The sequence below is a fragment of the Leiobunum rupestre genome, chromosome 9, assembly GCF_980474605.1.
Source record: "Leiobunum rupestre chromosome 9, qqLeiRupe1.1.hap1, whole genome shotgun sequence".
NCBI lineage: Eukaryota > Metazoa > Arthropoda > Arachnida > Opiliones > Sclerosomatidae > Leiobunum > Leiobunum rupestre.
The window spans coordinates 6426418-6440905 of NC_143392.1; positions in this window are offsets into that span (position 1 = coordinate 6426418).

Below are 14488 nucleotides of genomic sequence, written 5' to 3' on the forward strand. Positions count from 1 at the left end.
ATTAAGAGCAGTCGTTAAAGCAGAAAAGCAAGCGACAGCTTTTAAAAAGTTCATAAGTGTAGGTCTTAAAAAAATCCGTAAAAAGTTTCTTAATTAAGTTGTTAAAGCAATTAATGTAATGAATAAAAGAATTAAGTTTACTAAGAGCAATCCGTGAGTTAAAAATAAAAATATCCAGGGATTATTTTTATCTTTAACTCACGGGTTCTTCGTAAACTTAATTCATTTATTTCACATATTAACCGTGATACTATTCAGTATGGACATAATAATTAATGTACTTAAGGTATACTAGTCTTGCCACCTTACCTAGTGTTTTAAGCTCCATGTAAAATGACTCTGTACCATAAAGAAGGTATTAAATACGTTTACACAAAGTAATTAGAAAGGGATTAAAGGGGTTATTTATTGTTAGGAAAACGGTAAATTTATAATTTATTTAGTCTCAAAATAAGAGGGGCGCCAAAAATCCCCCTTGCCCGGGTGAAAAATATTTCTTGAGCCGGCCCTGCTGGTACTACCTTTTTGTAATGGTAGAACAGGCGTACTAGCACTCTATTACCAAACCAAATAACAAATCATAAATGCTTAGATTATAAATTTTTCTAAGGAAACATTGAAATTCAGAATTTTCAATTGAAACCTTTCGGTACAGAAATGGCACTGGTTTGACCAAATTGTTAAAACCCGCTATGGAAATTCTAATTTCATCCCAATTTAAATGGCCTCGAGACTCGGCAACTAATCTTCGCTATCATCTTCTTCAAATCACCGCAATGAAAACTAGAATGAACGGGATGCTTAGATTTACGATTCATGTGGACCGTTTTCAATTCAGGCAAATCTGGTTGTTTCCTTTTTGACGTGACAAGGCTATCCGGAATGCATTATGAAATATTGGCTTTTTAGTCAAAGGTCGTCACGAGGGTCAACCTAATATCGGTATTATTACGGTGTAAAAGACGGAACATTATCAACAAGCTGTTAACGTTTTGTACCATTTCTCAGTTTCAGGATGGAAAAGACATTGATCTTCGACGGCATACTCGCTTGAATTAACCAAGTAATTAAAAGTGGGCCATTCGTCTTCACTTTCAAATGAATAATAATTCACTCAAGTCTTTAAGTAAAAACCCATCCTATTAGCTTACTAATTACAACTAAAGTGGGTTTTCTTGGTCGATTTCTTAGTTATCAACCGTAATAGCTTTAGGTACTCAGTACAGATTTGTACTTTCGACCACAGATATATGTTTTGTTGTAATTTTTTTTAGTTTATTGCTTTTGCAACGAAAATATGAAATATTTTGTTGTAAATTTTTTACTTTTGCAACGAAAATAGGAAATATTTTGTTGTAAATTTTTTACTTTTGCAACGAAAATATGAAATATTTTGTTGTAAATTTTTTTAGTTTATTACTTTTGCAACGAAAATATGAAATATTTTGTTGTAAATTTTTTTAGTTTATTACTTTTGCAACGAAAATATGAAATATTTTGTTGTAAATTTTTTAGTTTATTACTTTTGCAATTAAATATTTTATCAAGAATTTTAAAATAGACATTAAAGGGAGTATAACCTTTTCAGGAATTTGGGGCAATACATAATTCCCTCCCCTCATATTTCTAACCACGTGTGATACGCAGTGTGTAATACAGTTGTTTTTGAGGAATTTATCACCGCTTTGATAATGCTTTAATTTCTCATATCTACTAGAACGCGTTTCGTGAATCTAAAACCACGTACCTCATTATTAAGAAATTATATTTTAATAAATATCCAAACTATACTGAAAATAATTAATTTATAGCTCGGATATTGTTGTTTATATGTTAATTAAGGGTGCATTTAAAAAATAAACACTAAATATGAAACAATAAAGGTTTCAATTGAGGAAACCTCTTCAGGGCGGGCACGCTTCCTCTAATTGAAGAATTGGGTGTTTCTGCTATCGTTCTAGACTAGCGCCATGAGCGAGAAAAGTGAGAAGCTATTTGGGAACTAAAGAAACTTAATGATAAAAATTTGTACTTTCGACCATATTTAAATTTTTTTTATAAAAAGTCTGATTTTTCATATTTTATTTGTTAATTTATGGTCTTGCAAATAAATATTTCATTTAAATTTTTAAAATGCTCGTTAAAAATTTTATTAATTTAAAAGCAACTGCCAATGTGTGGTATTGAAATTATAAATTTAATTACACTGTCAATTTTAACTTCGACCATTTACAGACGATGAAACATTGAGCTATTGGCTACAATTAAAAGAATAAAAGGATTCACCCGAGTCATAAATCAAACCGCGATTTTTTTTGCCCAATTCAAAAAATAAATAACTCGTGAAGCAAAAAGGGAAAGCGGTAAACCTTGAAAGTAAAAAATGGGTTCATTTGGTCGGCGGCCACTATCCCAATTATACGACTGCAGTCGCGAAAAATCACCGCGAACGAGTAAAAAAAGACAAGATCTAATTATTACTATTCTCCCACTTTAAACTGCCACACACCGGCCTTAGAAAAATCTAGAAGCCAATAGTGGTGGATGGCCTAATAGATGCACTCCATGCACTAGGCGAGCACCTAGGGCTTAATATGGAGGGACCTTAAAAATCAGGGTTGGCTGATTTAAATCAAGATTTAAATCGTAATTATTTTAAGATCATTGATTAAATAGTAATTAAATTTAAGATTTCATATAATTAAAGATTAGCTTACTGATAAAAGTAAAACATCTGATAATGGTACAGAAAAAGAGCCATTAATTGTATAAAAATCAATAAATTCAACAAAATCAAAAAAATTTAGATTTAAATAAAAAAATCGATTTATTTCATTTTTATAAAAAAAAACTCAAAAAGTGCCAACATTGTTAACAATAAAATTAAAAAAAGATTAATTTATAGGCCTTATGAGAACATATAATCCACCACTGGTCACAGAACGGTTTGAATTTGGGTAGTGTTGTTAATTTTCCGAAAAAAGTTTATCGATATAAAATGTCTAATATCAGTAAACATACTACAAAACATTAATAGTGTTACATTTCAGTTTAAACTAGTCTAGAGGTTTAGTTTTACTTTTAGATTCGAAAAAATGAGGCGAAAATGCCGCTTCATTTAAATTTGCACACAATATATTAGACTAATCATGGATTGAAAATTTTCCGACTTACAACACTAAATTTGGGAAATAACGCTTGAAAAATGCCCAATTATCATTCGTTGCATTTGAAATCACAATTAGGTACGAATTTAATTAGGGCCGAGTTTTACAAATGATTCTGTGGACCTTTAATTAAAACCGCGAGTTCATCCTGTCAGCTTAAACGAAACCTCAGAAAAGGGTAAAGTTTATAGAACGGAAAACTATCGCAATTTCTACTAAAACGACAATCCATCTTGGGTGACGAATAATCGTATTAGGGTGGCCTTTCCCGATGGCCAGTGGGCCCGGTCGCCTTCTACTGAAGTGGGCTCTCGTAAATATTAGACATTATTCCGAGGGACATTTCACTTTGATGATTAAGTTTAAATTACGATTAAATCGAGCTAATGATCAGGCCCATTATATCACGATTAAGATTATTAAATCACGATTAAGTTGATTAAATCACGATTAAGTTGATTAAATCACGATTAAGTTGATTAAATCACGATTAAGATGATTAAATCACGATTAAGTTGATTAAATCACGATTAAGTTGATTAAATCACGATTAAGATGATTAAATCACGATTAAGTTGATTAAATCACGATTAAGCCGATTAAATCACGATTTAAAGAATAAATCACGATTAAAAGATTAAATCACGATTAAGTTGATTAAATCACGATTAAGCCGATTAAATCACGATTAAAAGATTAAATAACGATTAAGCCGATTAAATCACGATGAAAAGATTAAATCACGATTAAGTTGATTAAATCACGATTAAGCCGATTAAATCACGATTAAGCCGATTAAATCGCGATTAAGCCGATTAAATCACGATTAAAAGATTAAATCACGATTAAGCCGATTAAATCACGATTAAAAGATTAAATCACGATTAAGCCGTTTAAATCACGATTAAAAGATTAAATCACGATTAAGCCGATTAAATCATGATTAAAAGATTAAATCACGATTAAGCCGATTAAATCGTGATAAAAAATAAATATGTTCCAAAAAATGGATCGTGAATAAATCGATTTAATCATGATTAAGTCGATTATACCACGATTAAAAGATTAGATCGTGATTAAACAGATTAATTTGTGATCAATACAAGATTGAAAAGATAAAATCAAGATTTAAAAGATAACATCAAAATTAAGATTAAATAGATTAAATCAAGATAAAAAGATTAAATCCAGATTAAAAGATTAAATCGGATTAAAAATGTAATCCAGATTAACACGATTTAATCGGTTTAAAAATTTATTCGAGATGCACCCGAAAGAAGAGGTATCTGCCCCTCACTTAATTCAAACTAAATAACAGTCTTATACTGCTGGGTGGGACCCTTGGCATAATACCAACCAATAGTTATATTCACAGTCCGCTACTGTTTTAGGAAAGCAGTAATTTTCTTTGAACCTAATTACAGCTGGAAGAGTATCATTTAAATTGTCATGACCAGTCAGAAAGTCGACTTTTGGTATTGAGCTAAGGTGACCTACGTGACTAGCGTATTTTTTAAATTATTGTATATGGAATATTAACTCGAATATTAACACAACCAATAAGATATTGGTATTTCATTGTATAAAAAAGTTTGTTTTAAAAATTTCGCCTATAATGAGTATGGTTTCGGACTAATTTTTAAAAATAGGGAAAACCTTCGACCCTACATTGAAAACGTGTAGGAGGACAGTCGGAACCAGCGCTTCCACTTGTAGTTAATTTCTCCCTTTGTAGGGAATTTTCGACTTTAAAAATTAGAGAAGGAATTTTTATTTGAGAAAAAAGGGTAATAAAATAAATTTATTTGAAATATTCCTTGACTTAAATATTAGGTGAAAATATTATATTTATCTTATATTATGTTAGAAATCAAAAGGGAAATATTGAGGGAATTTCCTACATGAAAAAGGGGAAAATAGGGAATATTTTTGGTTACCTAATATAGAAAAAGGGAATTTTCAATTTCCCAGAGTGGAAGCACAGGTCGGAACATTGGATTCATTTTGCAATTCGGCACCGAGGGTTCGGACATTGTCAAATTGGAAAACAAAAAAATCCAAAATCCCGTAACCCAAAATGTAAATGTCCGACCAAACGATCTGCACATACAATCATTACTAGGCGAGCTGCAATGGCGAACCAAAGTCTATCCCGACCAGACATACCCCGGATGACCATCACCATTAAGGCAACTTTACAAAATGACGAAGCAATTTTCGGCCTCAAAGGCCTAGAGAAAAGTGCAGACCGCCTGCTGGGATAACGAATCGCGGGTGGCGGTCTAGGGACCCCAATAGGGGCACGATGACCGATAACGGATGGCGGGTTCAGCGGCGAAGGTGAAGGTATGCCGCGTGTTTCCTTAGCCGTCGTGTCTCGCGTTTTAATAAATGAGGACCGGGTTGGGGAAATTTAACCGTTTAAACGACTCCCCGGTTAATGGACAATATATAAACGTCAAATGGTTAAAGGGTAACTCTCCGACTGGTTATTTCCACGAGTTTCTCTTTTTGTCTCAATAGAGATAAAATATATAAAGAAGTAATAAATGAGCTAGCAAAACATAGCGACGTTTTAAATAAATTATACTTGAAAATTGAATTTCTTGTACAACACGAGGTTTGACTATTCCGCAAAGTGAATAGCAACTTGACAAGTTAATAGGCTTCGAGGGAAGATAACGTGTGCTATTTTTAACGTATAGTTCAAGCTGAAATATCATAAATTACTTATTAAATACTGGAATTTCACTGAGATGTAAAAGAATCTAGTTCCATTTTAAATTATGGTTAAATGAGCCTATTTAAGTTGAATATCTAATATTCGGCTATGGCATATGTTTCCTTTGATATAATATATTTTTGTGAATTACAATAAGACCATTCTATAAAATTCAAGCTAAAGCTAAACGAGCCAAACCTTTGGCAAAGACTTTAAAGCTATTGCTGTAGGACTGGCAAATTTCATTATTCTTTGGTTTTAATGATTTGGCTTATGTTCCGTCCTTATTCGGGCTAGACATATTACATTTATTTAGTTATATTTTATATCGACCAGCCGGGTACGTAGGTATAGATTATCTTGGACCAGCCAACCCATACGCAGTATTTTACCAACCTTGCAGCCAACCGGTGTTGCATGTTTACCAGATAACATATAATAATGAGCCGCCCTGGTTCATGAAAAATTGGGCAAAACCCTCATCCTCTCTATACACCAAACAAAGTAACCACATAAGTAGTATTTTATAAATACAAATTTCAGGCAAAGCACTTTTTTAAAGTTTTCTAGAACTACTAAAAAATAGGGATGCACCGATATATCGGCTTATTTTTCTAATGTCGGTATCGACCAATATCGGCTTAAGCGAAGCCGATGTTGGCCGATACCGATATTAGAAAAATATTTTCAGAAAATCATTTAAAAAAAAATTATCTATTAACTAACTAATGATAATATTTTATTTGATTGGCCGCGCCACAGACGCCAGACTTCAGAAGCTAGATCATACCTTTTTTAGACAGGGGGTTACGGGAGTAAACAAATACAAAACAACGATATCGGATTTGTGATAAAAAATATGTATTACGTAAAATGAAAAGAAACATATTCGGATATGCTCTTGCAAACTTTTTTTCATGAAAAATTATAATAAAATGGTACGACAGTGCACTGCACCGTCTTTTACAATGATTTTATCATATACACTACTCTTATGATAGATTATAACATTGTTAATATCGTGTGATATTATCGGCCACGAATAGCCGATATATCGGCTTTAACCATATCGGTGCATCCCTAATAAAAACTTAAATTGAGCTCAAAATATAATTCTCATAGTAATTTCGGTTTAACAATTTCATTTAATAAAAGTATAACATTTAATGAAATATTTATTGAAATACATAACTATTAGACATGAAAACATTATCTACCGTTGATAAAATATAATTTATGCTCATCCCAAACCAAATTCCAACTTTCAAATAAACCCAAATAAAAATGAGCCTGGTTTTAATTTTTATCAACCATTCCTATTTGTTGGAAAATTACTAAATTAAAAAAAATATATATATTTTTTTACGTCGTGGAAACAATATCCATTGTGGAATTTTGATAGCATTTCTCAAACTCTTTTTCATGTTTAAAAAAATAATTACGTATAAAATATATTAAAAAATAAAGTCTATAATTAAGAAATATCGTTTCTGAAATGAGTCGGTAAAAGCCTAGACATCAAAACACATTTTCGTAAAGATACTAACCTAAAAATTTTGGAACTCCTAACACACTTTCGTAAGTAACAAATAAATAATAAAAAATCATTTCAAAAGAAAAACCGAAAAAAAATTATACTTTATGAAAAAAGAAATCAACAAATTAAATTCGGGTAGACGTACGACTTGCTCGAGAAGGGGCAATTTGGATATTAAAACCATGGTGTCGCGTATAATTACTAACATGAATATATCTCGTGAAAGCGTCATGAAGTAATAATTAAATTCAATTACGTGTATATCAAAAAACGCGACAAAAAATTGGGGATGAAGTGGTGGGTAAAATATCGTTTAATGGAGAGGAACCCAGAGAGGTGAAAGTGAAATTTGCCGTAACCTTGATTCGCGAGTGGCGTTGGCCCGATGTATCAAACAGGTTGGATAAGACCTTATCTTTACATGAGCAGGGTTTCCACAAGAATTTACGAACTCGAGTTACGGGAGTGACGGTCACATTAGCTTTCCTTGAGAAATAAAGTATTTCAAATAGGATATTTTCAATCGAAAAATTGTCTACGACTTGTAAGGTACCAAACTACCTTTCTGAAATATAATGGACGAAGATTTAAATTATGTGATCGACCATAAATATAGAACTGCGTGTTCCTATTAAGGACAATGTCGTAGCTTCCACTGTATTGAATTTTACCGAATCTGTATATAATAATAATAATAATAATAATAATAATAATAATAATAATAATAATAATAATAATAATCAGCTAGGCTAATACCCAAGGCCCCACCTTAGGCCTAAGTCATCAAGCGACTTTTAACGCCATTAATTCAGGTGGCCGGGTTACAACGCGTAGGAGGGTGGTGGAAAGCCCTTCATGTCACGCCAGCCAACAGCTCCCTTTGAGGTTAACGTTAATAGTTAGTGTAGGGCCTACACTAACTATTAACGTTAACCTCAACAAGTTTTTATAGAAGGGGAATTTGATCCCTTTACTAATTTGAAGAATTCAGCCCTAATTTCAGGTAAGTACCACGTGCTACCAGATTCGAACGATAAATTAGAATTTTTTAGTGTTGTAAGACCAAGGCCTTTTTTCCGTATTTTTCCGAAAAGAATAAAAAAGTTTTCATTCCATGATTAGTCTAGTATTGTTTAAATAAAGCGGTATTTTTTCGAATCTAAAAGTAAAACTAAACCTCTGGACTAGCTTTAAACTGATTAACAATGTAATGTAGTAGTATGTTTACTGTTATTAGACAATTTATATCTATGAAAAGTTAAAAAAATTAAAAACCCTTAAAAAGAAATTTATGTTTAAAATTTTTATTTTTCCAATTTACGGAAAATTTTCTGGAAATTTTTCCTCATTTCATTTTTCCGGAAAATTGAAAACAGTAGAATTTTTCAAGACCTATTTCTCAAATTCCAACAATTTTGCGTCTCATTAGGGGAATTCCATAGCGTGTAATTATTTATAAGATGATTCTGGTGCGACCACAGCCACAAAGCGCAGGTGCTGGTGCTCGCTTACTAACTGGGGAAAGATGTATGACTTTTCCCACGGGGTTTTATATTCGAATTCACGCGTTTTCGAAGATAGGGTTTTCGCCTTCTCAATAAGACCAAGACGATATCCGAGTTCAGAGAACTTTGGATCAGATTAGCATACGAAGCGGGTCGATTCCCTCTCTCATCAGACCATTTGACGTAACTTCACGAGACTGATCGGTTACAACAGAGAAAATATTTGTCTATCAAATTGTGATTAAATTCACTGACGCGATAGACACGTCTGTAGTGATTAAATTAATAACACAGAAGTTTCAAAACTTTTTAGGGTTATAAATTACAGGATAATATTTCAGTGCATGTAATAAAATTACTTATAGTTGGAGCAACTCAAATAGGCGCTTCAATAAAACCTCTTCAAGGAAATCGCCAATAGTTAAAATATCTGAGAGCCAGGACCTGCAAGTTACTGTTTATATAGTGCTTGTTGAAATAATGGAAACTTTTCACCTGTTAACAGAACGCCGTGTTTTTGCTAAGCATTAATACGTCAAAAAAAGCTACCTGGTTAAAAGGAAACACTTGTTGCATACCCTACAGGTGAAAAGTTTACATTATTACAACAAGCACTACATAAACAGTAACTTGCAGGTCCCGGCTCTCGGAAACATTACTTCTTGGCGATTTTCTTGAATATTTATTTGTATTGAAGTGCCTATTGCGTATTTTGAAATGCTGTCAAAGCAACTGTAATGAAACTGTGCATACATACAGAATTTACGAGGAATTTTTATGTTAGAACTGTGACCTTAGATGTTGGAGGTCAAAGCAGAAGTTGATTAAGTTCGGGTCAAAGTTCATAATGTTAGGTCTACTCGGGTTTAATGCGTCAATTCAATTTTACGAAGAATGAGATCAAGTACCTATGAAGATTTGACTGCAGACATTCTAAACCCCACCCTAGCATACTTTGTAGTGACAGTTCATCTGCATTAATTTTTCATTACACTCTTTCGCACAAACGATTTCCATCTATGTTTACGTTTTGGGATTAAAAAGCTGACGAACTTTCACTACAAAGTATGCCAGAGGGGTATGCTATTGCCACATATTATTAGGTACACGAAATTATATCTTGATTATATACTCATTGTTCCTATTTTGTAAAGTCAGAAGAAAAGTTTGGTATTGCTTCTTAAGACATTTCGTCAGTTAATAATCATTAATAAAGAAAACACGTCGATTATTGAGTAATACGCTCCAATTTAGGAAACGTTGTAACGTCCCAGTTTCTTAATACGCGCTTCAATAAAACCTCTTCAAAGAAATTACCAAGAGCCAGGACCTGCTAGTCTCTGTTTATATACTGCTTGTTCCAATAATGGTAACTTTTCACCTGTGTTTTTATTAAGCATTAATACGACAAAAAAAGATACCTGGTTAAAAGGAAACACGTTTTGCATACTCTACAAGTGAAAAGTTTCCATTATTTCAACAAGCACTACATAAACAGTAAATTGCAGGTCCTGGCTCTCGGAAATATTACTTCTTGGCAATTTCATTGAAGATGTTTTATTGAAGCGTCTATTCGTTTCATGTTGTATATTTCTTCAGAAGGTGGTAGATTCTCTCAAAATAGAAAAAGCTCGACTACGTGTTATTCACCGGATTAATAACCAAATGGAAAAACTCTTTGCCCATTCAACTGTACAAAAATGTGCCCCTCATTCCCATTACCTAGAACCTCGATGACGAATATCCCGGATTGAGGCAATAACTCAGATTATATCCAATCCGATAGAAAAACATCCACCTGGCGTATAATTTCATCTCTTCGAGATATAAATGGCCAACGTCGAAGCTCAGAAAGCAACTGCGGCTTTAAACCGATAAGGCTGGTTTTCGCTACGATGGTTGACGCAAAAAAAATCGATTAGGCCTAACGAAGAATTTTTGCGTCGACCCGCGCCGAGGCGTCGTTTTTGTCCCAGTGAAAGCCAGGCTATACTCTTTGAGTTAATGGGATCCGCGTATCAAATACTAAAGTAAATCAACGTGTGCGTATCCTTATCTTGATAGAGATTAAAAGGGATTTTTTTGTCTCGGTTCAACGAAAAAGGATTAATGCAACTTTCACTCTCCGTACCAGCGTGACCGTGAAATGAACGCGGCATTCCAAGTCGGAAAGTGAAAGTAGTTTACTACGCTCAGCTATTTCACCTTCAAAGAAAAAAAATACAACGTCGCTCTAGTTTTCTTTATGTCTCGAAAATGGGTTGAGCGATAACTAGATTCGGAGCACGAACTATCTCTGCGTGGAACCATGGATGCCATTACCGAAGCTTTCGTGTTTGAATGTCTACTCCCCAAAATACGCCTTCCAGCCCTGACTCTAAATAAAAACGCTCGTTCAATTTTTTGCTATTTTAAAAATGTATGGTATACGCAATCACATTACTTTCTTTGTACAAAAAATAAAACAGACTCGCAGTTAGTAACGGCGCCATTTAGCAAATAAATCATTTTTTAATATATTTATAATTGCCGGTACTGTTAAATGTTTAGTTACTTTTTCTGAAACGGTTAATGACGAACCCGTAAAAATGAATATAATTAGGTACCGAATGACAACCCATTAATTTTAATTTATAAATTTAATTTGCCCTATAATTAGAATTACCCAAAAATAGTCGATGTCATCGAACTGTAACCTTACTGCTTAAGGGGGAAGAATACAGTAAATGCCTCTTTTTCGTTCAAGCTGAACGTTTCTGTTTTAACAATTACATAATTGAATTATAATTTTCTTATTAGGCTGAACCTTCCTCTGGTGCTTAAAATAATTTTTATAATTCTAATATTAATAGTTAACGAGATATAAGGTCCTAACTAAAGGGTAGTTTGGGCGCTTGCCCAACTTGTTTAGCTCCGGGGGTCCGAATTAAAACGTAATAACCTAATTACTTTTAAATTTAAAATTGACAAAATTATTTTAAGCACTAGACAAGAGGCTGTTCTACACTTAAATATTAATTTTATAAGTTAAAATACAAAATTAAAAGAGTTCAGCTTGAAATAGCGCGAAAGTAGACAATGGCCACTGTAGTCTTCCCCCTTAAAATTAAGATTCAGTTTGCGTGAGTCTGAAATTATTTGAATTTCGTTAACTCATATCAAAGTGTTAATTAAAATATTATGATTATTTTTCTGTTTGTGTGTTTGTTCCTCGGGTTTTAACTAATGGAAAAAATTTCCAAAACGATCGAAAAGTTGTGTAATTCTATAATAGGGTCCTTTCATATGCCACCACGGGTTGAAGAATCATAATAAAAGTTTTCACGCTTGTTTATCTGCTTATAAAACTAAGATTTGGCAATTTTTAGGTGAAATTTTATTAAAATAAAATTTTGAAGCAAACCCCACGGAAATACAAAAGCTCGGACGAAAATTATAATTTAGTACCTGATTTTCAAGAGATTCTCAGGAAACTATCATACTTTGTGAAGTAAAATGTGACGAATCTGATGATAATCTTGTTTTGGGCCTTCGTAATAAATAATTGAATATTTTGGGGTGGGTCCCAAACTATGGTGCATAAAGTTAAATGGTTAAATTTTTTAAATTTAACTTTTTACATTTTTTGAATGACCGATAAAATTTCTTTGAAAAAATTCCACATTATTTCGACTACAAACCAAATGTTACATATAAAACTGCAAATTAAAAAAATATATATATTTTACCAAAGCTGATCAAACTATGCTAGTTATAATAGGTATAATAAACTCTTATATGCAAATTAAATTCAACGATTTTTTTTCACAAAGTTGTACCAAATTCGCGACCGAAACGAGTCTAGGTGGCGTAACGGCGCGGCGCTAGCTTCTCCGAGGTAGCGCCTATGATCTAGCGTCTGCTACAGACAAATTAAAAACTGATAAGAACTTTTTTCCCTAAATAAACTTATTAAATAGAAGCAAACGATACAAAAATTATATTTCAAATACAAATATCATTATTTATAAAATAAAATTTACGAATAACTAATTCTGCTCTAGCCAGTACCTATCTAGCTTTCAATGACGAACCAAAGGGGGCGTAGCGATAGTTTTCGGTCGCAAATAGACGACTTTGTAAATTTAATAATAAAATTCTTCATGGTTTGGCTAAGATCAAAGTGTAGTATATTTCAAAACAGATGACTTCGTATAATTTAATTATTTGAACTTTATTATAAGCTGCTTCTTCGTCGTTTGGCTAAGATCAAAGTGTAGTAACTTTTCGCGTCAACAAAAAAGATGACTTCGTATAAAATATTTTATATTTAATAATGTTACTCGTAGTTTGGCTAAGATCAAAGTGTAGTATATTTTCTAATCAACAGCTAAACATCTCGCCCCGTTCACCATTAAAATTAGATCTAAACGAAACTTACTTTTAGATTCAACTAAAACGTAATATAAATTATTACCGCGCGAGTAAAAGTTGTCGTGTGTTTTTGGGCCCCTGTAAAGGCGATTTCGGCCTTGAAGTTGTTACCACCCAAAACAAAAACGCGAGACACCAGAGCGAAAAACCACTTTATAGACAGACCTTCGCAACGTACAGATGATCCGAGATTGCAGTTCAATAATTTTTAACCTTCCCATAAAATGAATGAGAGAGCTTCTAAATGGCTTTAAACAAGAACCGAGATTAAACCCAGGGGCACCCAGAGGTCAGGGTACCCCCTCGCCTGGTTTCGTGGTACCATCTTTTGACCTAAATACTAGGGTCTATACTGGCTCGATAACATAATGCTTCAATTTTTCATTTAGATAAAACTCCTTAAAAATATCGATGTTATTCTATTCTGGCCCGAAGACAGAAGACGATCCAGCGCGAGAGGCCTACACGCATGTCTTGATTCAATAACAAGAGAAAATCGTGGTTTGGAAAATGTCACGATCCGTCTTTGACATTTCAACTTCGCCGTTATTTCGTAAAAAATCGGGGTACTCAATTAGCTTACGAAATTAAACTGACGGAAATATTTCCAAGTAATTATCCGCGTGAGGTTGAGATAAGCGGCACGATGTTGTATCGTTTTCTAGGTCTAATTGATCATTATAAAAAGCTAGTTAAAAATTAATTAGGCATTGCGCAATCACAGCGACATTTTGTGTAGTATTTAGGCCGTAATACGTAACAGTGCGTATTCCATGATTTATTGCCGCGGTGTAAGTCATTTTAGTCGTAGAAATAGGTAATCGTTTTTAAATTGAACCCTGAATTTCCTTCACGCGTATTCAAGGTGGATTTCGCAGCTTTGGCGCTTTGAACAATGCCATCCGGTGGCAATATTGGGAACTTCTAACTTGTAAGTCTCATACCCTATTATCGATACCCGAGAGATGTCCACCAGCGAATGTCATACATTTGACTGAAGACCGTTGTCAAGTAGCGGATTAACTAGTAGGCTTTCTCTAGCGCATTGTACTAGAGCTCTTAGTTTCGGTAGACGCTGACTAGGCTTATGCATAGGGACGCAAAACTTTTGGGCCTGAACGTTTGAGGCTAGTCCGCCTCTATT